The sequence below is a fragment of the Cherax quadricarinatus genome, chromosome 6 (genome assembly GCF_038502225.1).
Source record: "Cherax quadricarinatus isolate ZL_2023a chromosome 6, ASM3850222v1, whole genome shotgun sequence".
Lineage (NCBI taxonomy): Eukaryota > Metazoa > Arthropoda > Malacostraca > Decapoda > Parastacidae > Cherax > Cherax quadricarinatus.
In genome coordinates, this window is record NC_091297.1 from 12,307,840 (window position 1) to 12,325,254 (window position 17,415).

The 17,415-nt window shown below is 41.4% G+C and overlaps 1 non-coding gene across 1 annotated transcript in view; it reads left to right on the forward strand.

Moving 5' to 3' along the window:
- Positions 1–17,415, forward strand: part of LOC128692120 (uncharacterized) — a 55,825-nt gene that overhangs the window by 25,533 nt on the left and 12,877 nt on the right. The gene's annotated exons all lie outside the window — the stretch shown is intronic.

Genomic DNA, 17,415 nt, shown 5'->3' on the forward strand with positions numbered 1-17,415 from the left:
TGTGATGAAACAGGCCTCTTTTGGAAGAAAATGCCAAAGAGGACCTACATTACTCAGGAGGAAAAGGGACTGCCAGGACACAAGGCTATGAAAGACAGGCTGACGCTCATGTTCTGTGCTACTGCTAGGGGGATTTCAAAGTGAAGCCGTTACTAGTGTACCATTCTGAAAATCGCAGAGCATTCAAGAAAAACAATGTCATGAAAAGTAAATTGTGTGTTTTTTTGAAAAGCTAATAGTAAGGCATGGGTCACGAGGGAAATTTTCGTCGAGTGGTTCAATGAAGTGTTTGGCCCCAGTGTGAAGAATTACCTCATGAAAAATAAATTTGATCTCTAAGTGCCTCCTGCTAATGGACAATGCACCTGCTCATCCTCCAAACTTGGATGACCTAATTCTGGAGGAGTTTGGGTTCATCACAGTAAAGTTCTTGCCCCCTAATACCACTCCTCTCCTTCAGCCCATGGACCAGCAGATCATTTCAAACTTTAAAAAAAACTACACCAAAGCAGTGTTTCAAAGATGCTTTAATGTGACCTCAGACACTCACTTGACCCTAAGAGAGTTTTGGAAAGATCACTTCAGTATCCTCCATTGCATAAGCCTTATAGGTAAGGCTTGGGAGGGAGTGACTACCAGGACTTTGAACTCTGCTTGGAGAAAATTGTGGCCAGATTGTGACCACAAGAGGGATTTTGAAGGGTTTGGGGCTGACCCTGACGAGCCTATGGCAGTTGTGGAATCTATTGTGGCATTGAGGAGTTCCATGGGGTTGGATGTGAGTTTGGAGGATGTGGAAGAGTTGCTGGAAGACCACAATGAAGAGCTAACCACTGAGGAGCTGCAAGAGCTTCAGCTGGAAAAGCAACAGACTGCAGCTCAGAATATTGCTGCAGAGGAGGAGGAAGAGAGATGGAAGAAGGTGCCTTCTTCAGAAATTAAGGAGATTTTTGAAATATGGAGTAAAATGGAAAGAGTTATGGAGAAACATCACCCTAACAAGGCTGTTGCAAGCTATGTCGGCAACATGTATAATGACAAAGTCTTGGCCCATTTTTGGGAAGTGTTAAAGAGACGCCAGAAACAGAGTTTTCTGGACACTTTTTTGTGAGACAGAGCTCCAGTGACTCTCAAGTGGTCCTAGTGGCATTAAGAAACAGAGAAGTGACCCCAGAAAAGGACTTGGTACCGGAGGTCTTGATGGAAGGGGATTCCCCTTCCAAACAGTAAATAATCCAGTCTCTCCCCTCCTCCAGTCCAGAGGTCTTGATGGAAGGGGATTCCCCTTCCAAACAGTAAATAATCCAGTCTCTCCCCTCCTCCAGTCTTCCATACACTAAGAGGAATTGCCAATAAAGGTAAGTGTTATGCTGTTAGTGTTTCATTCATCATGTCTCATTGTATTGTGTATGTACTACATCTATATTTCATGTAAAAAAAAATTTTTGTTTTAATACTTCTGGGTGTCTGGAACGGATTAATTGTATTTACATTATTTCTTATTAGGAAAATGGTTTCAAAAACCGTCAATTTCGGAAATAGTCACACTTTCTGGAACGGATTAATTACGAAAAACAAGGGTGCACTGTATAAGTGTAAATATAAAAGGACCCCAATGAAAATAAGTCACTCTGACGTTTTTTGGGTTATCCTAGGTACTTTACACATGTGCTGCTATGTATGATAATCTATGTACGTAACTGTATTTGTGTATACCTGAATAAACTTATTTATAAATTAAAATGTAAATATTTCTTATTTTTAAATTACATACAATGTTTCAGTGTGAATAGTGTTGGTGGGTTCTGCTGCTGCCACCGCCACTATGTACGGCTTCTCTCAGTGGCCCTTATAAACCCAACACCACCACTACCACCACTTACTCCTCTCATACAATGCAACATTTTATTCATTCGCGAGTATATATATCATGTTTCTATGTTATTAATATTATTTATTATGTCATATTAGATGAACTATGATAGATAAATAAGCCGTAGAGATATTAAGCGTCATATTGATGCATAATAAACTCGCCTTTTTGCCTCCTACTTGTCTTCCATACACCAACAAGAGTCAATAAAGGTAAGTATGATGTTAAATGTTTATTTATCCATTTTATTAGTGCTTTATATTGTCATTGTTTTGTGTATGTATATCTATATTTAGTCTTTAAAAAAAATGTTTTTTGTTAATACTTTTGGGTGTCTGAAACAGATTAATTGGATTTCCATTATTTCTTATGGGGAAAATTAATTCGGATAACGATAAAATTGATTAAGGACAAGCTCTCTGGAACGGATTAATATCGTTAACTGAGGGACCACTTTAGTTGCTTATATCTCACCCTAACTTCTGCATCCCTTAGTTTATAGACTTTCACCTCTCTCTTACTTGCTGTTGCCATTTTCCTTTTGTCCCATGTGTCTCTTACTCTGACTGTAGCTACAACTAAATAATGATCCAATATGTATATATGTCGCCCCTCTATAAACATGCACACCTGAAGCCTACCCATCAGCCTTTTATACACCAATACAAGGAAGTGTTCTCTGAAAGGGGTAATATTCCTTCTCTTACAAGTGAGCAATATGCTCCAGTATCTCTAAAGGTCTTTACTTCAGTTGTTTCTGAGTTTTCCTGAAGGGAAATAAGACTCTTGCAATAATAAGGGGCCATACCTTTTTCTACTTCTCTAGGGGACATGTTACTAGGGATATTAGAGATTTTCCCAATGGGTTGGGGTTTATGGGGGCAGTTGGGACGGATGTGACCTACTTTGTTGCAGAGGAAGCAGACGACAGGCTTGCCCTTTACTCCCTGCTGACGTTGCAAATGGTGTCGTTCTGGCTGGTGTCTCTCTGGATACTGTTGTCGAGATGCACCATGAGTAGTTTGCCTCTCCGCAGGTGGACCATATGTTGAGAAGTGTGGCTCACCAGGTGACTTAGTTGGCTGACGTAGACGTTCTCCCTCCAGCTGGCACTTCATTCTCCAAGGTTGACGATCTCTGCTCATGCCAGGCTGTTGAAAAGTGAGACGGGACCGCTCGGACAAGGAGCGGTTAGTTTCGAAGGTATCAGCCAACCTGGCTGCCTCCAATGCAGTGATTAAGTCACGATCCTGCAGAAAGACTTGAACCTCTGGTCCCACAGACTCCAGCAGGTTATCTATCAGAATAAGCTGTACCAGCTCCTCAAAGGTAGAGACACCACTTGCTTTATACCAGCTGGTAAAAGCTTTGGTTTGCTGTCTCACAAAGTCCACTAGGGATTGACCAAGCTGCCGCCTGCTTAATTTAAAAATCTTTCTATATTTGGCTGGGATACATGTATATGCTCCCAACACTGTGGTCTTCACTACTTTATAATCAGAAAATTCAGCGTCATTTAAAGCTGACGTAAATTCCTGTGCCTTACCCAATAATGCTGTATGAACCAACGATGCCCAATGCTGTTCCGGCCACCTCAAGGCTCGAGCCTGATTTTCGAAGCTTTTGAAAAATTGTTCTGGTTCGGCCTCATTGAAGCGGTGAACAAACTGTACTGCTTTCTGTAAACTAAAATTATTTACAGAATGCGAAAACTGCCTCCTTTCCCTTTCCCTATTTATTTATTTATTTATTTAGAAATTTTAGCATACAAACAGAGGTACAAAAAATACAGGTAAGAGCAGCATGCCAAAGCCACTTATATGCATAGCATTACGGGCTGGCTTAAAATTAACTTAAGATTAACTAAGCAATGATGAAATCAGTGATAAGACATTATTGTAAACAGATAACTATAAAATACAAATGAGTATTACAAAGACAGGTCCTATGGTTGCATGCATTGTTGTTCATTCAGTAGAATGGAGTATTCTGTTAGGTAGTGTATTTAAAAAAAATAACAAAGTTAGGTTTAACATTTGTGTGATATAATTGTGAGTAACATTTAGGATATACAATTTATATGGTTCAGTTATTCAGTATTTATTTGGTTTTGAGTGAGTAAGTGAACTTTGAGAAGAGACTTGAATTTATAAACAGGTAGTGTTTCTTTTATATTTACAGGTAATGAATTCCAGATTTTAGGGCCTTTTATGTGCATTGAGTTTTTGCATAGCGTGAGATGGACACGAGGAACATCAAAGAGTGATCTGTGCCTTGTGTTATGGTCATGTGTTCTGTTAAGGTTGGCAAGGAGATGTTTGAGGGGAGGGTTAATATCAGAGTTAAGTGTTCTATGTATGTAATAAGTGCAATAATAAGTATGGATGTTTTGTATGGTGAGTAGGTTGAGTGTTTTGAATATTGGTGGAGTGTGCTGCCTGTAGTGAGAATTTGTTATCATTCTAACTGCAGCCTTTTGTTGGGTAATTAGTGGTCTGAGATGGTTAGTTGTTGTTGAGCCCCATGCACAAATTCCATAGGTGAGATAGGGGTAAATAAGAGAGTGATAAAGGGCCAGGAGGGCTGACTGTGGAACATAGTACCATATCTTCGATAGTATGCCTACAGTCTTGGAAATTTTCTTAGAAATTTGTTGTATATGTGTATGAAATTTGAGTCTATTATCGAGGTGGATTCCTAAGAATTTTCCCTCTGTTAGCTTTGTGATAGGTGATCCGTTTATCGTTATGTTAAGAGGTACATCTGTAGCTCTGTTACCAAACTGAATGAAGTAGGTTTTGTCAATGTTTAGTGTAGTTTGTTAGTCCTCATCCAGGTAGATATTTTCTGTAATTCGGTGTTTACAGTATTGGCTAGCGTGACTGGGCTCGGGTGAGAGAAGACGTATGTGGTGTCATCTGCAAAAAGTGTGGGTTTGAGTAATTGCGAAGCATTTGGTAGGTCATTTATGTATAGGAGAAAGAGAAGAGGGCCAAGGACACTTCCCTGTGGGACACCAACTGTAATTGGTTGTGCGGAAGAGCTTGCCCCATTTGCGTACACATATTGGCTTCTGTTGCTGAGGTAAGACTTGAGGTAGTTGAGGGAGTGCCCTCTAATACCATAGTGAGACAATTTTACGTGGAGCAAGTCATGGTCAACTGTATCAAAACCTTTACGTAAGTCAATGAAGATCCCCAGTGGGACTTCTTTTTTCTCTATTGCAGTGTATATATGTTCTAGCATGTGTATAATAGCATCATTAGTATTTTTATTAGGCCTGAATCCAAATTGGCAGGGGTTGAGAATGTTATGGGAGATGAGGTAGGAGTGGATTCGTTTATGAATTAATTTTTCGAAGATTTTTGAGAGAGGGTGTAAATTGGATATTGGCCTATAGTTATTCAACTCTGTTTGGTCTCCTCCTTTATGGATCGGGGTGACCCTTGCTATTTTGAGAACTGTAGGGAAGGTCTGGAGGATTCAATGGATTTGTTAAAGAGTGTTGCAATGATTGGTGATAGCACTTGTGATGCTTTTTTGTATATAAAATGTGTTGATAATAAGGGAGACTTCAGTAGGGTTAGTCGGAGCTAGGAACAGTGTGTTCGGGTAGTTGCCAGTGAGGTAGTCATTGGGTGGGGTATCTGAGCTTGGGATTTTATTGGCAAGTTTTTTTTCCTATAGTGGTGAAAAAATTATTGAGTCTGTTTGCTGTTTCAGTTGGTGGGAGTTGGGGTTCATCTGGTTTTGTTAATTCAATTTCGCTATTTCGTGATATCTTTTTTGTTCCTAGAATTTCTGATAGGGTTTTCCAGGTCTTTTTTTATGTCACCTCATAAGTTGGATAATCTGTTCTCATAATACAATTTTTTTGCCCTTTTTATCAGGCTGGTTAGGATTGACGAGTAACGTTTTGTTTGGTCTCTGGTTATGTGACCCATTCTGTACTGTTTTTCATATCGGTGTTTTGTATTTATGGATTTGAGAATGCTGGGTGTTAGCCAGGGACTGTTCAGTCTCTTAGCTGTCATCTGTTTAGTTTTTTTAGGGCAGTGCTTGTTATAAAGGTATTGGGTCTTTTTTAGAAAATTATTAAAACATTCGTCAATATCTGTATAGATTTCTAGCTCAGTGTGCCAGTCAATGTTTGTTACTGCTGTTGTGAAGTTATTAATGGCTGCCTCATTGTGAAGTCTGAAGGTGACTTTAGTAGTGTCTTGGGGTATTTTACCAAGAGTTGTTATGAGGAAAGTAGGGTAGTGGTCTGTGGTATTATCTGTAATTATGCCTGATTTTAAAGGGGATATGGTGTTGGTCCAGATGTGGTCAAGTAGGGAAACACTAGTCTCTGTAACTCTTGTAGGTTTTGTTACTGTTGGTAGCAACATGCAGTTACTCATTGTGTTTGTGAATTCAGTAACGTGTGGGTCCTGGTCTTGCAGGAGATTTATATTGAAGTCACCTGAGAGTAGTAAGTAATCTTTGTTCATGCGTGCATCAGTTATCATACTTCCTAGGTTTTGACTAAATTGGCTAATGTTTGATTGTGGAATTCTGTAGATGTTTATCACTGTGAGAGGTTTTTGTAGGTATTTGGATTTGAATTTAGCTATTATATATTCCCCATGTTCATCCCTTGTGCAAGTATTAGTGATACATTCTAGTTGGTCTGAGTAGTATATAGCTGCTTCCCTTGCGAATGCTCTCTGTTCCCTAGTTTGCTCAAGAGTGATTTTTGCCAGCTCAAGTGCCAACGATGCTGATTCACCCTGAGACAACCCAGTTGCACTATACTGACCATTCTGCTCCGTAGGTGTATCATCTTCCTCGTGCGAGAACATAGGAGTTTTTGCCCTAGCTCCCGTAGAGGGAGGAGTCTGATGTGCCATCTCTTCTTCTATAAGTTTGTCAGCAATCAGTGAACGAAGTTACGCAGCTGTGAGAGTGCGTTTGTATTTAATGCCAATGGAATGAGCAATTTGCCAACAATGCTGTAGGGACAATTTAGGTAGGTTATGCAAAGTATATGCCGACACCAGACTTCTGACTCGTCTAGGTGGCATAAGTTATTCGCTATGCACAGTACGATTGCAGAATACCCCAACGTAACACGTTAATTTGCAGAACACGCTTAGCTATGCACAGTACGATTGCAGAATACGCATACAAGCAAAGCTGACTGCAAAATTCTCCACACCGAACAGGCTAGTAACAACTGACACGCAAAATTTGTAAAGCAATGCCAGACAGCTACACTGTTCTAGAAGATTGACCGTAGCGAAGCGAGCACACCGAACAAGCTAGTAGCGAGCTGTTTAACGATCACACAATAGCAAGGCTGACCATAACAGTAACTGACACGCAAAATTTGTAAAGCGTAGGCCAAGCTAATGCAATGCCAGACAGCAAGCTGCACAATGTTCCTGCTACGAGCTTCACCCTAAGCTCAACCGTTTCTCTAAGTCCAGCTCCAGCTCTCGGACAGGCTACCCATATTACAACCCAGGAATCCAAATGGCCTGTTATCCCGGGTGTAATGGGAGCAAAATAAACACAGCAGAAAAAGTTTAGACTTATATTATCCTTCACCAATTTAGAACAGCAATATGTACACTATGTACAGTGATAAGTATTTACCTGGAGTTTACCTGGAGAGAGTTCCGGGGGTCAACGCCCCCGTGGCCCGGTCTGTGACCAGGCCTCCTGGTGGGTCAGAGCCTGATCAACCAGGCTGTTACTGCTGGCTGCACGCAAACCAACGTACGAGCCACAGCCCGGCTGATCAGGAACCGACTTTAGGTGCTTGTCCAGTGCCAGCTTGAAGACTGCCAGGGGTCTGTTGGTAATCCCCCTTATGTATGCTGGGAGGCAGTTGAACAGTCTCGGGCCCCTGACACTTATTGTATGGTCTCTTAACGTGCTAGTGACACCCCTGCTTTTCATTGGGGGGATGTTGCATCGTCTGCCAAGTCTTTTGCTTTCATAGTGAGTGATTTTCGTGTGCAAGTTCGGTACTAGTCCCTCTAGGATTTTCCAGGTGCATATAATCATGTATCTCTCCCGCCTGCGTTCCAGGGAATACAGGTTCAGAAACCTCAAGCGCTCCCAGTAATTGAGGTGTTTTATCTCCGTTATGCGAGCCGTGAAGGTTCTCTGTACATTTTCTAGGTCAGCAATTTCACCTGCCTTGAAAGGTGCTGTTAGTGTGCAGCAATATTCCAGCCTAGATAGAACAAGTGACCTGAAGAGTGTCATCATGGGCTTGGCATCCCTCGTTTTGAAGGTTCTCATTATCCATCCTGTCATTTTTCTAGCAGATGCGATCGATACAATGTTATGGTCCTTGAAGGTGAGATCCTCCGACATGATCACTCCCAGGTCTTTGACGTTGGTGTTTCGCTCTATTTTGTGGCCAGAATTTGTTTTGTACTCTGATGAAGATTTAATTTCCTCGTGTTTACCATATCTGAGTAATTGAAATTACTCATCGTTGAACTTCATATTGTTTTCTGCAGCCCACTGAAAGATTTGGTTCATGTCCACCTGGAGCCTTGCAGTGTCTGCAATGGAAGACACTGTCATGTAGATTCGGGTGTCATCTGCAAAGGAAGACACGGTGCTGTGGCTGACATCCTTGTCTATGTCAGATATGAGGATGAGGAACAAGATGGGAGCGAGTACTGTGCCTTGTGGAACAGAGCTTTTCACCGTGCCTGCCTCGGACTTTACTCTGTTGACTACTACTCTCTGTGTTCTGTTAGTGAGGAAATTATAGATCCATCGACCGACTTTTCCTGTTATTCCTTTAGCACGCATTTTGTGCGCTATTACGCCATGGTCACACTTGTCGAAGGCTTTTGCAAAGTCTGTATATATTACATCTGCATTCTTCTTGTCTTCTAGTGCATCTAGGACCTTCTCGTAGTGATCCAATAGTTGAGACAGACAGGAGCGACCTGTTCTAAACCCATGTTGCCCTGGGTTGTGTAACTGATGGGTTTCTAGATGGGTGGTGATCTTGCTTCTTAGGACTCTTTCAAAGATTTTTATGATATGGGATGTTAGTGCTATCGGTCTGTAGTTCTTTGCTGTTGCTTTACTGCCCCCTTTGTGGAGTGGGGCTATGTCTGTTGTTTTTAGTAACTGTGGGACGACCCCCGTGTCCATGCTCCCTCTCCATAGGATGGTAAAGGCTCGTGATAGGGGCTTCTTGCAGTTCTTGATGAACATTGAGTTCCATGAGTCTGGCCCTGGGGCAGAGTGCATGGGCATGTCATTTATCGCCTGTTCGAAGTCATTTGGCGTCAGGATAACATCAGATAGGCTTGTGTTAACCAAATTCTGTGGCTCTCTCATAAAAAATTCATTTTGATCTTCGACTCTCAGTCTGGTTAGTGGCTTGCTAAAAACTGAGTCATATTGGGACTTGAGTAGCTCACTCATTTCCTTGCTGTCATCTGTGTAGGACCCATCTTGTTTAAGGGCCCAATACTGGACGTTGTTCTCGACTTTGATTTGGCATAGGAGAAGAAATACTTTGGGTTTCTTTCGATTTCATTTATGGCTTTTAGTTCTTCCCGCGATTCCTGACTCCTATAAGATTCCTTTAGCTTAAGTTCGATGTTTGCTATTTCTCTGACCAGTGTCTCCCGACTCCACGGTAAGCAAGGCAGAATAGAAGCCACAAGATAGCAGACCGTGCTTCAACCAGCTCTAGAATGGGAATGACAAGGGCAGACAGGAGAGCGGTACCCACATAACCTCTGCGATTGCCAAAACCATCTTCTTATTGGCTAGAACCTGGTCACTAGTTGAACGACGGGGCCCCATCAACTCTTAGCAACCTGGTTCGCTGGTTGGGGGAGATAGCCTGTAAATGAGGGTGTGTACATGCACCGAATAAAGGTTATGTACTCTTTGCATGCCACATATATATATATATATATATATATATATATATATATATATATATATATATATATATATATATATATATATATATATATATATATATATATAATTATCTTTTCTCCAGGTGCATAAACACTTACTATAACCCACTTTTTTTTTTGCATCCAACCCTTATTTTACTCCACATAATCCTTGAGGTTATACATTTATATTCCCTCTTTTCCTGCCATAACTTATCCTTGAAGTGAATATAGGAAAGAGTAAGGTGATGAGGATAACAAAAAATTAGGTAACGAAAGATTGGATATCAGATTGGAGGGAGAGAGTATGGAGGTAGTGAATGTATTCAGATATTTAGGAGTGGACATGTCAGCAGATGGCTCTATGAAAGATGAGGTGAATCACAGAATTGACGAGGGGGAAAAGGTGAGTGGTGCACCAAGGAGTTTGTGGAGACAAAGAACTTTATCCATGGAAGCAAAGAGGGAAATGTAAGAAAGTATAGTTATAGCAACACTTATATGGGTGCAAAGCATGGGTGGTGAATGTTGCAACAAGGAGAAGGCTGGATGCAGTGGAGATGTTGTGTCTGAGGGCAGTGTGTGGTGTGAATATAATGCAGAAAATTCGTAGTTTTGAAAATTAGGAGAAGGTGCGGGATTACCAAAACTATTATCCAGAGGGCTGAGGAGGGTTGTTGAGGTGGTTCAGACATGTAGAGAGGATGGAACAAAATAGATTGACTTTGAGAGTGTATAAATCTGTAGTGGAGGGAAGGCAGGGTAGAGGTTGGCCTAGGAAAGGTTGGAGTGAGTGGGTAAAGGAGGTTTTGTGTGCGAGGGGCTTAGACTTTCAGCAAGCATGCGTGAGCATGTTAGATAGGGGCGAATGGAGACAAATTGTTTTTAGGACTTGACGTGGTGTTGGAGTGTGAGCAGGATAATATTCGTGAAGGGATTCAGGGAAACTGCCAGGCCAGACTTGATTCCTAGAGATAGGAAGTACAGTGCGTGCGCTCTGAAGGAGGGGTGTTAATGTTGGAGTTTTATAACTATGGTGCAAGCGCACCTCTGGCAAGACAGTGATGGAGTGAATGATGGTGAAAGTTCTTCTTTTTCGGGCCATCCTACCTTGGTGGGAAATGGCTGATGTGTTAATAATAAAAAATAAAAACTTATCCTTCAACATTATTGCTATTCCTTCTTTAGCTCTAACTCTGTTAGAAACCCCTGACCTAATTTCATATATTTCTCCCCACTGAAACTCTCCTACCCCCTTCAGCTTTCTTTCACTTAGAGCCAGGACATCCAGTTTGTTTTCATTCATAACATCCACAATCATCTCTTTCTTATCATTCGCGCTACATCCACGCACATTCAAACATCCCACTTTGATTGTTTTCTTTTTCTTTTTAGTAAGTTATATGGGAAAAGGGGTTACTAGCTCATTGCTCCTGGCATTTTAGTTGACTTTTACAACATGCATGGCTTATGGAGGAAAGATTCTTATTCCACTTCCCCATGGATATGAAAGGAAAATTAATAAGAACTAGAGCTATTAAGATAAAATCAAAGAAAACTCAGATGAGTGTGTTTATGTATAAACATGTGCATGCATGTGTAGTGTGACTTAAGTGCATGCATGCATGCATGCATGCATGCATACATACATTCATACATACAAACAACAACGAAGTATTGCAGTTGTGTTATTGTTACGCGCCCCTACTTCACTCCATTATATACAAAAATAAAAGGCCTGGTTAAAATAAGTTCTGTAATAATATATCGCGAACCACTTTATTACTAGCTAGATAAAGCAGGTTCGACTATACTATATTATTATTGGGTACAGTATGAATCATCAAAAGTACTCTCATTGTATTATATTGTATTATATTATATTATTATTACGTTAGGTATTACGAATGTGTAACCACTACTGTAGTGACCAATTGGTGGTTCTAGAATTGACGCCACGCGTCGCCTTCTGGCAGAGCTGAAGTCATACTATGGAGTAGTTGAGTGAGTCAGTCAGCTCCTAGCTCTGACTCGGTACGGGTCTTCAACCCAAAGCTCCTAGCTTAAACTAAAACTTTATACCAAGTCTATTGTCTTGCCTTTGCCATTAGTTTCCTGAAGTCTGGTAATTCATGTCACTTATGAAAGATAACTATTTCGTTACCCTAGACCTTTCTAAAAGAGTTAAATGGTGAGATTAGTAGATTATTAATTGAAATTATTGTATCATACTCTGTTAATGAGAATTTGAACGTAAGATTGGGTTCCTTGCTGTATAGTATTTCATTTATAATTGCTTGTGGTTATTTTAATTCACTAACCAAATACCAATGAAGCTAAACGATTGGTAATAAAATAAAACTAACAAAAAATTGGAGTTATTTGTGCCCCTATTGTTACGGTGAAGATTAAGTCGTAACAAATGGGTTGTCTGTCCGGGAGCTACTTACCCTGAAGTACATATTTGTTTTGCATTAAAATTAAGCTCCCTTGCGAGAATTAAGAAAATGAATCCAGAAATTAAGTCATTATTAGATGAATTAACAGAGGCTACTCTTGACACTTTAAAATTACAGACGTGTTGTCAAATAGCTAGACAGTTAGATATACCTTATAATAGATACCATAGCGCTGTGACTCTTAGGTCCCTAATTAAGGATAGATTATTTCCGAAATCCCAAGCAATGCCAGAATTAGATTTGGAAGATAGTTTTATTTCTCAGTTTGAGGAAGTAGAAATCCCACGGACAGGAACTGCCTTAAATAATGAAGTTGAACCAGGGTTTACAAGGCCTTACTACTCAGTCCAGTCTCAAAGCTCTCCCCCGTTCATTTCCCCGGAGTATGTATCGGTGGTTGGAACGAACCCTCAGTCAAATGACGGGGATAATTTTAAGACTGGTGCTCGTCCCAAAATACTTCTGGAGAAGACGCCCGAATTCCCCTCGGTGTCATTACCTCTTGGGAATTTCACGTCCGAACAACTAGAAAGAATAGAATGCATATTACTATTACAAAACTCTCAAATCGAAGCTAGAAGACGTCTAAACGAGGAAGAATTTAGGTGTGAAAGGTTTCGTTTTGAAACAAAGCAGAAGGGAGTTCTGGAAGAAAGAGACGTGAAGAGCACGGTAACCGGGTTTGACTTGCACAAAGCAGCTCTGATGGTACCTAAGTTTAACAAAACAGACTTAGATGAATTCTTTGAAATTTTTCAGAATCAGGCACGTTCAATGGGCTGGCCCAAAGACAAATGGGCCACATTGCTGCACACGTCTCTATATGGAAAGGCGCAGTCTTGTGTCGCCTCCTTACCATATGAGTTTTATGTCCAGTACGACGTAGTAAAGAGAACTATTTTAGAAGCATATGACATGCTCCCTATTAGTTACCAAATAGCTTTTCGTTCCATGAAACGGCAAACAGGACAAACTTATTTAGATTTTGCCCGAGGGAAAGCAGTGGCGTTTGAACGTTGGTGTCGAGCTTCTCGGGTCACGACTTTAAAAGATCTATCACAATTAATGTTACTAGAAGATTTGTATGCAAATTTTCCAGAGGGAGTTCGCCAGTATCTTGTTGGCCATCCGCAAACGACGTTGTTAGAGACTGCCGCGCTGGCAGACAACTTTGAGATTTCCCAGAGATTGGTACAATCTGAAAGCAGCCAGGTTATCAAACCAGCAACGAGACCCGAACCTGCGAAGCCTTTCGGTAAGCGACCTACCCAACCCGTTCACTCCCGTGTAACAAGTAAACCCGAAGTAAAACACCAAATTCAATCGAGCCCATCCTATAGACCAGATAGGTCATGGGAAAAAATTAAATGTTCGTACTGTTCGAAGCTGGGACATTTCAAATCACAATGCTTTAAGCGTGATAGGGACCAGGGAAGGAGTCCATCCTATAGATTGCCCATACAAATAATATCCTCTACGACTCATCCAAGGAAGTCCGAGCCAAGAGTAGACGCTCTGTCCCAAGGAAAACTAACAGATCCTCCTAGTTGACTAAGCAGAATATGGGTATCATCGTCAAACTTGTCAAGGGCTATGAGTCCTTACTTTTCCGAAAGCAAAGTAGGAATTACCGATAGCCAGTTGTTGCAAGTAAATTCCTTTAGGGATACGGGGTCCTACTTAACATTATTAAGAGAAGGACTGCTATCATTCCCCGCCAGATCATATATGGGTTTCGACGCTCTGTTGGAAGCTTATGGTGGCTCCACTACGCGAGTACCCCTGTACAAGTTATATGTTGAAACTCCTATTTTTACAGGCTGGACGTCAATCGGAGTGTCTCCAACTAACTTCCCCATAAAAGACGTAGACCTATTGATTGGGAACGACTTAGCGGAAGAAGGAATATGGAAAGAGCCCATAGTTATGGAAAATCCAACCGAGGAAAATTACGTCATCGAAGCCCGACGAACGGAACCTACCCTCTTTCCTCTGAGCATAGTAACCCGGGCAATGACCAAACAGTCGCGTTCTCCGTTGGTATCGGAGGAAGTCGTGGACGACGTCGACGTAGGAGTAGGAGACATATTCAACGAAAGCTCGAGTGTCAAGCCAACAATCCACCCAGAACCAATACCAGTTCCTAAGTCGGTGGTTTCCGAAATAGATTTATTCTCGAAGGAGGATCTAGCAAGAGAACTCCAAATAGACCCCTCCTTAAGTGACATCAGGAAGCTTGCTGTGTCAGGAGAAGAAGCCCTTAAAGGTGACAGCTCTTACTGTTGGGAGAAGGACTTACTGAAAAAGAATCTAGGATCTCTTAAAAGTGATCATCTAGTGGTCTTGCCTACCCTGTTTAGAAATTTAGCATGTAAGTTTGCTCATGACAGTCCTCAAGGTGGACATCTGGGACAAAAGAAGACTTTTAGAAAAATTACTAAGCACTTCACATGGCCAAAAATGAAGGAAGAAGTGGAACGGTATGTAAGAAGCTGTTCCGTGTGTCAACGAGTAGGCAAACCTGTACATAATCCACCACCTGCGCCGTTGAACCCTATACAAGTAACAGGCGAACCCTTTTCTCATCTGGTGATCGACTGTGTCGGCCCGCTACCCAAGACTCGGCAGGGCAACCAGTTCCTGTTCACTATCATGGACACCGTCACCAGGTACCCGGAAGCAGTTCCTCTCAGGAGGATTAATGCTCGCCTAATAGTGAGAGCACTGATTAAGTTCATCTCTCACTTCGGATTTCCAAGAGAAGTTCAATCAGATCAAGGGTCGAATTTTACTTCAAAATTTTTCCGTGAAGCCTTGGCTCAGTTAGGGGTCAAGATGGTTTACGCGACGGCCTATCGACCCCAGTCACAAGGCATGGTGGAAAGGTTCCATCAAACTTTGAAGATTATGATGAGGTCCTATTGTTTACAGTATTCCAAAGATTGGGATGAAGGTATTCCACTACTCTTGTTTGCCCTAAGAGAAAGCGAACAAGACAACTTGAAGTTTTCGCCATTTGAGTTAATATATGGGCATCAAATTAGAGGACCAGTACAGGTTCTCAAAGAAGCTTGGACCGGGGAAGAAACGCCGACTTTTAGGAGCTCTCCTACCTTAATGAAAGAACGCCTGAGTCTAGTTACAGAATTGGCCACTGAAAACTTACGACAAGCACAGAGTAAGATGAAGGAGGAATACGATCGTCGAACTAAACTTCGTTCATTTGAACCAAAAGATCAAGTTCTGGTTCAACGATTTCATCAGGGACATGCTCTACAGCCCAAATTTGAAGGTCCTTTAGAAATCGTGAAGCGCCTAAGTGACGTGAACTACTTGGTAAGGACGCCAAAGAAGAGGAACTCACAACGGACGTATCACGTTAACCAACTTAAACCCTATTCAGGAATCGTTTCACCATTTTCTACTATAACTCCTCTGAACCAAGAACGGGTTCCAGTAAGTTCGGATGAAATGATAGGAATACCAGTTCTTCTGAACAATTCGACAGCCTTAAAGAATGTAAATTCTCTACTGATAAATCTGGAAGTGGACAAAGGACACGAAATAAAATCCCTGATTAAGGCAAATCTCCACCTATTCAACGACGTCCCAAAACCGTGTACGTTGGGTGTGCACGATGTTACTCTCAGAGAACCTACTCCAATCAAGCAATCTCCCTACAGAGTGAGTCCCAAGAAACAAGGTGAGCTAGAGGCAGAGGTGAACTTCTTACTCTCACACGGGTTGATAAAACCAAGTAACAGTCCTTGGGCATCCCCGTGCATTCTAGTCCCCAAACCAGACGAGACCTCCCGTATGTGCACGGATTTTAGAAAAGTCAATGCTGTAACAGTACCTGATGGGTTTCCAATACCCAGAATTGACGACTTAATAGACAAGGTCTCCAGAGCTAAGTATATCAGTAAATTGGACTTGTTAAGAGGGTATTACCAAGTCCCGTTGTCACCAAGAGCTCAAGAGATATAGGCTTTTACAATACCTGGTGGCCTATACAAGTATTGCGTTATGCCCTTCGGCTTCTGTAACACGGCTTCTACGTTCCAGCGTATTATGAACATACTTACGGGCGGATTGGACGGAATAGAAGCTTACTTAGACGACTTAGTCATATACAGCGACAGTTGGCCCCAACACCTTAAACAGCTTAAAGCCTTGTTTGACGCCTTAAGTAAACATAATTTTACAGTGAATTTGTCCAAGTGTGAGTTTGGCCAGACGAAAATTAAATACTTAGGATTTCGGATTGGACAAGGTGAAGTCGCTCCTTTGAACGCCAAAGTAAAGGCCCTCTTAGAATTTCCTACCCCTAAGGATAGGAAAAGCGTATCAAGATTTTTAGGAGTTGCCGGTTACTACCGTTGGTTCTGTCCGAATTTTGCACAGGTAGCTTTTCCCCTAACTGAATTAACTAGTCCAAAAACAAAGTTTTCATGGACCCAGGACTGTGAAATTGCATTTAATCGTTTAAAAAGATTACTATCCTCTTCCCCAGTATTGCTAAGTCCTGATTTTAATAAACCATTCCACTTACAAATAGATGCCAGTGCATATGCTTTGGGAGCCGCATTGTTACAGAAGGCTCCAAATTCTGACCTATTACAACCTGTTTCTTATTTTTCTTCTAAGTTAAAGAAACACCAAATTAATTATTCAACTATAGAAAAAGAAGCCTTAGCTCTCGTTGTATGCCTAGAGAATTTTGATGTATATTTAGGATCTTCTACCCATCAGATATCGGTGTACTCCGATCATAATCCTTTGACCTTCATAAATTCTATGAAATCGAAGAACGCCAGAATACTTCGTTGGGCTTTGAGAATTCAACCCTTCTCTATTACCATTTCCCATATAAAAGGAAAACATAATCTCATTGCTGATGCCCTCTCTAGGCCTTGAAATTTTATTAATATACCTTTATTTTTAACAGTATGAGTCGGTACTTTTATGACCATCTATGTTGTGGAGAAAGCTGGAGATGATGTAGGACTGCTGTCTATGTTACAACCTCTGCTACTGTGACAGATGCTACCCACCACAGAGAGTACAAGTCAATGGCGACCGTCAGTCGCGAGGGGGGAGGTGTTACGCGCCCCTACTTCACTCCATTATATACAAAAATAAAAGGCCT